The 10,850-nt window shown below is 42.0% G+C and overlaps 2 non-coding genes across 2 annotated transcripts; both read left to right on the top strand.

The window, feature by feature from the left end:
• The first annotated feature begins 7,961 nt into the window (after positions 1-7,961).
• Positions 7,962-8,075, top strand: LOC140286049 (U5 spliceosomal RNA). Its single transcript, XR_011910957.1, has one exon. It is a non-coding gene; the product is annotated as a U5 spliceosomal RNA (small nuclear RNA).
• Positions 8,076-8,383: 308 nt separating this feature from the next.
• Positions 8,384-8,567, top strand: LOC140286047 (U2 spliceosomal RNA). The gene has a single exon (XR_011910955.1). It is a non-coding gene; the product is annotated as a U2 spliceosomal RNA (small nuclear RNA).
• Positions 8,568-10,850: the final 2,283 nt, after the last annotated feature.

Here is a 10,850-nt window from a genome sequence, read left to right as displayed (position 1 = left end):
TGAATGAGAAAGAACCACACTTGTGATTAAGCCATACGCCCCTTTTGAGGAGTTCTGCATGATTTGGGATTTTATCTATAAAATCAATTCCTTCACTCAAACTATGTTAAAACGGCTTTTACCTTCATATTTATCAATGTCTCGATAGATTTAAACAAAAAAACAACGTTGTACTTTGCAGTAAAAGAAAGAGCCAATCAAAAGTTTTAGGAATCCGAGAATAAGCTTATTTTCATGAGTTCTGCACGATTTCGGATTTTATGTATAAAATGAATTCATTCACTCAAACCAAGTTAAAACTGCTTTTTCCTTCATATTTATCAATGTCTAGATCGACTTCAACAAAGAACAACATTGTATTTTGCAGTAGAAGAAAGAGCAACACTGAAGGATCAGGAATCGGAGAAAAAGCTTATTTTCTTATGGGCAAGTGGGAACTGCTTTGTCCTTCATATTTATCAATGTGTAGATGGATTTCAACTTCTTCTACTGCAAAGTCCAATGTTTTTCTTTGTTGAAGTCGATCTAGACATTGATGAATATGGAAGGACAAAGCAGTTTTAACTTGGTTTGAGCAAAGCAATTCATTTTATAGCAAAATCCGAAATCGTGCAGAACTCATGAAAGCAGGCTTATACTCGGATTCCTGAAACTTTAGATTTGCTCTTTCTTTTACTGCAAAGTACAACGTTGTTTTTTTGTTTAAATATTTCTAGACATGGTAAATATGAAGGACAAATCAGTTTTAACATAGTTTGAGTGAAGTAATGCATTTTATAAGCAAAATCCCAAATCATGCAGAACTCACGAAATGCTTTTTCTCGCTTTTCACTGCTTTTTACAAACTTTGGTCGGACGTTCACACCTTCTTGCATCCGAACATCTCCGCTTCCGCTTTTGATGATGTATATTCGGGCATTCGAATTTTTTTTTACCCGCTTTTTACAAACCATTGTCGGACTTTCACACCTTCTTGCAGCCGAACACCACCTCTCCCGCTTTTGATGATGTATGGTCCAGTATTCTTACCTTTTCTAACACATTTTTCAGCAATTATGGTCGGACATTCACACCTACTCACAGCTGGACACCTCCGCTCCCGCTTTTGATCATACAATGTCGGGACATCGCTCCTTGTCTTACCAGCTTTTTACAAACTTTAGTCGAACATTCACACCTTCTTGCATCCGAACATCTCCGCTCCCGCTTTTGATGATGTGTAGTCGGGCTTTCGAGCCTTTTCTTACCCGGTTTTTACAAATTATGGTTGGACATTCAGACCTTGCAGCCGAACACCTCCGCTCTCTCTTTTGATCATACATTGTTGGACATTCGCACCTTGTCTTACCCGCTTTTTACAAACTATAGTCAGACATTCACACCTTGCAGCTGAACCTCCGCTCCCTGTTTTGATCATGTATGGTCTGGCAATACTACCTTTTCTTCTCCCGTTTGTGAGTACAAACTTTAGTCGAACAGTCACACCTTTTTGCAGCCGAACACCACCTCTACCGCTTTTGATGATGTATGGTCCAGCATTCTTACCTTTTCTAACACATTCTTCAGCAATTATGGTCGGACATTCACACCTACTCAGAGCCGAACACCTCCGCTCCCGCATTTGATGGTCTATAGTCGGGCATTCTACAGCGGAAAAGACTCATTCTTATGTTTGGTTAGATATTCGAACCTTTTCTTAACTGCTTTTTACAAACTTTGGTCGGACGTTCACAATATCTTGCAGCCGAAAACCTCCGCTTCCGCTTTTGATGGTGTATATTCGGGCATACGAACCTTTTCTTACCCGCTTTTTACAAACCAAGGTCGGACTTTCACACCTTCTCTTAGCTGAACAACTCCGCTCCCTCTTTTGATTGTGTACAGTCGGGTAATTTAACCTTTTCTTACCCGCTTTTTACCATCTATGGTCGGACATTCACACCGTCTTACAGCGGAACACCTCCGCTCCCTCTTTTGATTATGTATGGTTAGGCATTCGCACCTTTTCTTACCCATTTTTCAGTAATTATGGGTAGACATTCACACCTTCTTGCAGCTGAACACCTCCTCTCCTGCTTATGATCATGTGCAGTTTGATATTCGAAAATTTTCTTTCATGTTTTCTAGCAATTATTGATGGACATTCAGACGGTCTTGAAGCTGAACACCTCCGCTCCCACTTTTGATGGTGTATAGTCGGGCTTTCGAGCCTTTTCTTCCCCGGTTTTTACAAATTATGGTTGGACATTCAGACCTTGCAGCCGAAAACCTCCATTCCCTCTTTTGATCATACATTGTCGGGCATTCGCACCTTTTCTTACCCGCTTTTTACAAACCATGGTCGGACTTTCACACCTTCTTGTAGCCGAACAACTCCGCTCCCGCTATTGATTGTGTACAGTCGGGTATTTTAACCTTTTCTTACCCGCTTTTTACCAACTATTGTTGGACATTCACACCGTCTTACAGCGGAACACCTCCGCTCCACCTTTTAGTGTTCTATGGGGTATTCACACCTTTTTTTTCACCGCATTTTATTGATTATGGTTGGAAATTCTCACCCACTCTTATCCGAAGACCTCTCCCCCTGCTTTTGTTAATATACAGAAGGGCATTCAAACCTTTTCTTACCCGCTTTTTACAAATTATGGTCGAACATTCACACCTACTTGCAGCCGAACACCTCCGCTACCGCTTTTGATGGTGTATAGTCGGGCTTTCGAGCCTTTTCTTCCCCGGTTTTTACAAATTATGATTGTACATTCAGACCTTGTAGCGGAAAACCTCCGCTCCCTCATTTGATCATACATTGTCAGGCATTCGCACCTTGTCTTACCCGCTTTTTATAAACTTTAGTCAGACATTCACACCTTGCAGCTGAACCACCTCCGCTCCCTGTTTTGATAATGTATGGTCTGGCAATACTGCCTTTTCTTACCGGTTTGTGAGTAATTATGGCTGGACATTCACACCTACTTGCAGCCAAACACCACTTTTCCCATTTTTGATGATGTATGGTCTGGCATTCTAGTCTTTTCTAACACATTTTTCAGCAATTATGGTTTGACATTCACACCTACTCACAGCCGAACACTTCCGCTCCCGCATTTGATGGTGTATAGTCGGGCATTCTCACCCTTTCTCATCAGCTTTTTGCAAATTATGATCTGACATTCACACCTACTTGCAGTCGAACAGCTCTGCTCCCGCTTTTGATTATGTTTGGTTGGATATTCGAAACTTTTCTTCACTGCTTTTTACAAACTTTGGTCGGACGTTCACACCTTCTTGCAGCCGAACACCTCCGCTTCCGCTTTTGATGGTATATATTCGGGCATTCGAACCTTTTCTTACCCGCTTTTTACAAACCATGGTCGGACTTTCACACCTTCTTGTAGCCGAACAACTCCGCTCCCGCTATTGATTGTGTACAGTCGGGTATTTTAACCTTTTCTTACCCGCTTTTTACCAACTATTGTTGGACATTCACACCGTCTTACAGCGGAACACCTCCGCTCCCTCTTTTGATGGTGTATGTTCGGGCATTCGAACCTTTTCTTACCCGCATTTTACGAACTATGGTCGGACATTCAAACCTTCTTGTAGCCGAACACATCCACTCCTGCTTTTGATGATGTATGGTTGAGCATTCACACCTTTTCTTACCCATTTTTTACAAACTATGGTCGGACATTCACACCTTTTTGCAGCTGAACACCTCCTCTCCCGCTTATGATGATGTGTGGTTTGATATTCGAAAATTTTCTTTCATGTTTTCTAGCAATTATTGATGGACATTCAGACCTTCTTGCAGCTGAACACCTCCGCTCACGCTTTTGATGATGAATAGTCGGGCTTTCGAGCCTTTTCTTCCCCGGTTTTTACAAAATTATTGTTGGACATTCAGACCTTCTTGCAGCCGAAAACCTCCGCTCCCTCTTTTGATCATACATTGTCGGGCATTCGCACCTTCTCTTACCCGCTTTTTACAAACCAGGGTCGGACTTTCACACCTTTTAGTAGCCGAACAACTCCGCTCCCGCTATTGATTGTGTACAGTCGGGTATTTTCACCTTTTCTTACCCGCTTTTTACCAACTATGGTCAGACATTCAAACCTTCTTACAGTGGAACACCTCCGCTCCCTCTTTTGATGGTGTATGTTCGGGCATTCGAACCTTTTCTTACCCGCTTTTTACAAACTATGGTCGGACATTAAAACCTTCTTGTAGCCGAACACATCCACTCCTGCTTTTGATGATGTATGGTTGGGCATTCGTACCTTTTCTTACCCATTTTGCAGTAATTATGGGTGGACATTCACACCTTTTTGCATTTTAACACCTCCTCTCCCGCTTATGATCATGTGCGGTTTGATATTCGAAAATTCTCTTCCATGTTTTCTAGCAATTATTGATGGACATTCAGACCTTCTTGCAGCTGAACACCTCCGCTCCAGCTGTTGATGGTGTATAGTCGGGCTTTCGAGCCTTTTCTTCCCCGATTTTTACAAATTATGGATGGACATTCAGACCTTCTTTCAGCCGAAAACCTCCGCTCCCTCTTTTGATCATACATTGTCGGGCATTCGCACCTTTTCTTACCCGCTTTTTACAATTCATGGTCGGACTTTCACACCTTTTAGTAGCGGAACAACTCTGCTCCCGCTATTGATTGTGTACAATAGGGTATTTTAACCTTTTCTTACCAGCTTTTTGCCAATTATGGTATGACATTCACACCTTCTTACAGCGGAACAACTCCGCTCCCTCCTTTGATGGTGTATGTTCGGGCATTCGAACCTTTTCTTACCCGCTTTTTACAAACTATGGTCAGACATTCAAACCTTCTTGTAGCCGAACACATCCACTCCTGCTTTTGATGATGGGTATTCAAACCTACTTGTTGCCCGCTTTTCATTAATTATGGGTGGACATACACAGCTTGTCGCAGCCAAATACCTCCGCTCCCTGTTAGGATCATGTATGGTTGGGCATTCGTACCTTTTCTTACCCATTTTTCAGTAATTATGGGTGGATATTCACACCTTCTTGCATTTGAACACCTCCTCTCCCGCTTATGATCATGTGCGGTTTGATATTCGAAAATTCTCTTCCATGTTTTCTAGCAATTATTGATGGACATTCAGACCTTCTTGCAGCTGAACACCTCCGCTCCAGCTGTTGATGGTGTATAGTCGGGCTTTCGAGCCTTTTCTTCCCAGATTTTTACAAAATATGGATGGACATTCAGACCTTGTTTCAGCCGAAAACCTCCGCTCCCTCTTTTGATCATACATTGTCGGGCATTCGCACCTTTTCTTACCCGCTTTTTACAAACCATGGTCGGACTTTCACACCTTTTAGTAGCGGAACAACTCTGCTCCCGCTATTGATTGTGTACAATAGGGTATTTTAACCTTTTCTTACCTGCTTTTTGCCAACTATGGTCGGACATTCACACCTTCTTACAGCGGAACACCTCCGCTCCCTCCTTTGATGGTGTATGTTCGGGCATTCGAACCTTTTCTTACCCGCTTTTTACAAACTATGGTCAGACATTCACACCTTCTTGCAGCCGAACACTTCCGCTCTACCTTTTAGTGTTCTATGGGGTATTCACACCTTTTTTTTCACCGCATTTTATAGATTATGGTTGTAAATTCTCACCCACTCTTATCCGAAGACCTCTCCTCCTGCTTTGGTTAATATATAGTCGGGCATTCGAACCTTTTCTTACCCGCTTTTTACAAATTATGGTCGAACATTCACACCTACTTGCAGCCGAACACCTCCGCTCCCGCTTTTGATGGTGTATAGTCGGGCTTTCGAGCCTTTTCTTCTCCGGTTTTTACAAATTATGGTTGGACATTCAGACCTTGCAGCCGAAAACCTCCGCTCCCTCTTTTGATCATACATTGTCAGGCATTCGCACCTACTTGCAGCCGAATACTTCCGCTCCACCTTTTAGTGATGTATGGTTGGCATTTGCACCTTTTCTTACCCTTTCTTACCCTACTGATTGCTTAAGATTAAGTTGTTTTTTCTCAAACTACAACATTTTTTTAATTGTTGAAACTTGATTTGAAGTGGATAAATAAGGAGGACAAACAGTTTTAAGTCAGGCTGATAGAAGGAATTAATTTTATAGCAAAATCTGTATTTCGTCATATGTCGAGAGATGCTTATTGCTGAAGAAGTTCTTTCTCATTCTACAAAGTACAACGTTGTTTATCGTTGAAACTTGATTAGACATGAATAAATATGAAGGACAAAGCAGTCTTAACTTGGTTAGAGTTAAGGAATTCGTTTTATAGGAGAATCCGAATTCGTGCATAACTCGTAAAATAGAGCTTATTTTCGGATTCCTGAAGAATGAGTCTGGTTCTTTCTCATAGTACAAAGTTTGTTGTTTATTGTTGAAACTTCATCAGAAGTGAAGAAATAAATGAATGCCTATCAACAAATGTGGGATCTAAACTCTAGTGCTTCCTCTAAAATAATTTCCTTTCTCAATTCAGAAATGTGTGTGTGTAAGTCACGACACCCGTGACACCAAAACGGCTTTCTTTTCTCTCTTTTCTCTACACTCTGCACTGTGAGCACACACACCAAATCAGAAAGGCTTTTTTCTCTCTTTTCTACATTATGGACTGTGGGGACACAAAACCGCTCTCTCTTTTTTTTTTTGATTGTGTGCCAGGGCGTTGTCTCACGTATTAGATTATGCTTACGATACGAATGGGTTTATCAGTCACATCAGAATCCATACATACTGATCCTCCCGTAATAAAATGGTCGGATCTTATCAAACACATTTTGTTTCTTGTGACAATCAAGTCAGCGAAACAGCGTATACACGCCAAGACACTGAATCAAGTTTGCTACAAGAACTCATAAGTTTGGCAGTATTGCTCTGCCGTCAGCAATCATACACCCATTTTATTTCCGTGAGACATGTGCAGGCACCTGTTCATCTACTGTTCTATCACTATGAATTAGTTTATCTATTATCAATAAGGATACTTCTACAACTACTATCAAAGTATGTCCAGACTTCTTATGTTGTCAGTTGCTATATATGAATAAGTGGGTAGCTACTGACAAGCATTAAGCATGTCACACAGCCCAAACATATAACATTTCAGGACACACCACACAGTTAACAACCACAGTGAAGTGTCAAAGCCCAAACATGTAACATTCAACAGGACACTTACACAACACATTCAAATCAAACAGTCAGACAACATACAAGAACATATACCCCAGCCGGCATTGCTCCCTGCCTATTTTCCTACAGCTCACTATGTGTGCGCACACCTTTATTCACAAACTCTTCAACTTATACTCTTTTACCAAAGCTGCTACAGCTCGATTGGCCGAATACCCTTAGATCCTATTTCGGTGAATTTGACATCTGCCTTACATGTAACAGATTAGCGGTTTAGCAGTTTTAATTTAGTTTGAGTGAAGGAATTCATTTTATAGCAAAATCCGAAATCGTGAAGAACTCATGAAAGTAAGCTTATTCTCGGATTCCTGAAACTTTAGATTTGCTCTTTCTTTTACTGCAAAGTACAACGTTGTTTTTTTTTTTGTTTAAATCTTTCTAGACATGGTAAATATGAAGGACAAAGCAGTTTTAACATAGTTTGAGTGAAGGAATTCATTTTATAGATAAAATCCCAAGAGTCTGCTGAGAAAAGAGAGTGAATGCGAAGTAGACTTTAACACGGCTCTGGGAGCGAGCCGAGTGTGGGCTAACCGGGAGAATTGCTTGAAAGAAACGCGACACCGAATGAGCGGTCAGAACAAAGCCTCAATACGGTGTTCCCGTGGTGTTTTTGTTGCTGCCTAGTCGATTGCACAGGGGCAAGCGTTTCAACCAAGCAACGCTCACCATGGGGAAGGTGGCTATGGCAACTAGCCTGATGCCCTGCTCCCGCAGTGACGGATAATCGTACTCTGGTTTCTCTTCATAACATACAAGTCTTTTGCCTTTTACTAAAGACTTTCGTGAAGAGCAGCACTAATGAGTTGTTTCTATTTTTGGCAGGCTTTACCTTTGCGGGTGAAGCCCTTTCTGTCTGTGCAAAAGAAATCTTGTTACTGTGCAGAGTGACTTCTCTGAGTAGAGTCGCCTTACTTGTTGCGATTGTGCCGATGTTCGAAGCTGGAGTGCAAAGTTGTTGCTTGAATGGTGCTTGCTGGAGCATGCGGGAGTGCAAAGTTATACCATTTAAAAGGGCTGAAGAGTGCTCAGTGCAGCGGGTGGGCGGAGGTGCAACGTGACACTCTGGCCACCTATGGCCATAAAAAGAACACTGCTACAAGTGCGCATTGTGCCAGCAAGGGCCCTCGGACCTGAAACAGTGGACAGTTATCGCTTCTCGGCCTTTTGGCTAAGATCAAGTGTAGTATCTGTTCTTATCAGTTTAATATGTCCTCTATACGAGGACTACATATTAAATGGATTTTTAAGAATAGGAGTTGAAAAAGAAGCTTGCTCCGTTCACTCTAAGCATCGACCCAGTACTGCAGTGCCGCTGGGAATGGTGCGCTCTTCTCTGCTCTTGTGAAAAAGCAAACAGCGGTGCAGGATGGAAGTTTCAGGGAGCCCAAGATGAAACTTTCTTTTAATCTGCTGAGAAAAGAGAGTGAATGCGAAGTAGACTTTAACAAAGCTCTGGGAGCGAGCCGAGTGTGGGCTAACCGGGAGAATTGCTTGAAAGAAACGCGACACCGAATGAGTGGTCAGAACAAAGCCTCAATACGGTGTTCCCGTGGTGTTTGTGGCTGCCTTGTCTTTTGCACAGAGTAAAAGACAAGGCAGCCATCGAATAGGGCCCGATTGTTCCTACTTGGTCAGCCGAGGAGCAAGGGGGGGGAGCAAGCTTCTCAACCAAGCAAATCTCACCAAGTAGGAACAATCGGGCCCTATTCGATGGCTGCAACACCTGAAAGAGATATTGATGCGAGACCCGATCAAAAGCCTTTTCAAAGTCTAAATTTAAGATGACAAGCCGGGTGTTTCTGTCTCTAGCGTAATCAATGATGTCTCGAATCAGTACGAAGCTGTCGGTGAGTTGTCTCTCTGAGATGGCACAAGCCTGGTCTGGGTGAATTACCTCCTCTAAAACAGAGGACATCCGTGTCGTTAAAACCTTGCTAAAAAGTTTACAGTCAAAGTTTAAAAGTGTGATGGGCCTCCAATTCTTTAGGTCAGTCTTATCATTTTTATCAGAAGTGAAGAAATAAATGAATGCCTATCAACAAATGTGGGATCTAAACTCTAGTGCTTCCTCTAAAATAATTTCCTTTCTCAATTTAGAAATGTGTGTGTGTAAGTCACAACACCCGTGACACCAAAACGGCTTTCTTTTCTCTACACTCTGCACTATGAGCACACACACCAAATCAGAAAGGCTTTTTTTTCTCTTTTCTACATTATGGACTGTGGGGACACAAAACCGCTCTCTCTTTTTTTTTTTATCGTGTGCCAGGGAGTTGTCTCACGTATTAGATTGTGCTTAAGATACGAATGGGTTTATCAGTCACATCAGAATCCATATATACTGATCCTCCCGTAATAAAATGGTCGGATCTTATCAAACACACTTTGTTTCTTGTGACAATCAAGTCAGCGAAACAGCGTATACACGTCAAGACACTGAATCAAGTTTGCCACAAGAACTCATAAGTTTGGCAGTATTGCTCTGCCGTCAGCAATCATACATCCATTTTATTTTCGTGAGACATGTGCAGGCACCTGTTCATCTACTGTTCTATCACTATGAATTAGTTTATCTATTATCAATAAGGATACTTCTACAACTACTCTATCAAAGTATGTCCGGACTTCTTACGTTGTCAGTTGCTATATATGAATAAGTGGGTAGCTACTGACAAGCATTAAGCATGTCACACAGCCCAAACATATAACATTTCAGGACACACCACACAGTTAACAACCACAGTGAAGCGTGTCAAAGCCCAAACATGTAACATTCAACAGGACACTTACACAACACATTCAAATCAAACAGTCAGACAACATACAAGAACATATACCCCAGCCGGCATTGCTCCCTGCCTATTTTCCTACAGCTCACTATGTGTGCGCACACCTTTATTCACAAACTCTTCAACTTATACTCTTTTACCGAAGCTGCTACAGCTCGATTGGCCGAATACCGAATAATCCTAATTCGGTGAATTTGACATCTGCCTTACATGTAACAGATTAGCGGTTTAGCAGTTTTAATTTAGTTTGAGTGAAGGAATTCATTTTATAGCAAAATCCGAAATCGTGAAGAACTCATGAAAGTAAGCTTATTCTCGGATTCCTGAAACTTTAGATTTGCTATTTCTTTTACTGCAAAGTACAACGTTGGTTTTTTTGTTTAAATCTTTCAAGACATGGTAAATATGAAGGACAAAGCAGTTTTAACATAGTTTGAGTGAAGGAATTCATTTTATTGATAAAATCCCAAGAGTCTGCTGAGAAAAGAGAGTGAATGCGAAGTAGACTTTAACACGGCTCTGGGAGCGAGCCGAGTGCGGGCTAACCGGGAGAATTGCTTGAAAGAAACGCGACACCGAATGAGCGGTCAGAACAAAGCCTCAATACGGTTTTCCCGTGGTGTTTTTGTTGCTGCCGCTGTTTGCTTTTTCACAAGAGCGCACCTGTTGAGGGGGGGCCTGGGGGGGCCTGGGTGATGGTGGGTCTCAGGCCCGGGCTGCTGCGACTGGTGTGACCGGGTGGTTTGTTTGTTTGTTTTTTGTTGTTGTTTGTTTGTTTTTTGTAGAGGTCCTCCGGAGTGGGGTTGGGTTGAGTGGGGTGGGGCGG

Source organism: Leuresthes tenuis, unplaced genomic scaffold (assembly GCF_036924035.1).
Source record: "Leuresthes tenuis unplaced genomic scaffold, fLeuTen1.0.hap1 SCAF_70, whole genome shotgun sequence".
In the NCBI taxonomy this organism is placed as follows: domain Eukaryota; kingdom Metazoa; phylum Chordata; class Actinopteri; order Atheriniformes; family Atherinopsidae; genus Leuresthes; species Leuresthes tenuis.
This window is presented reverse-complemented; position numbering and strand designations above follow the sequence as displayed.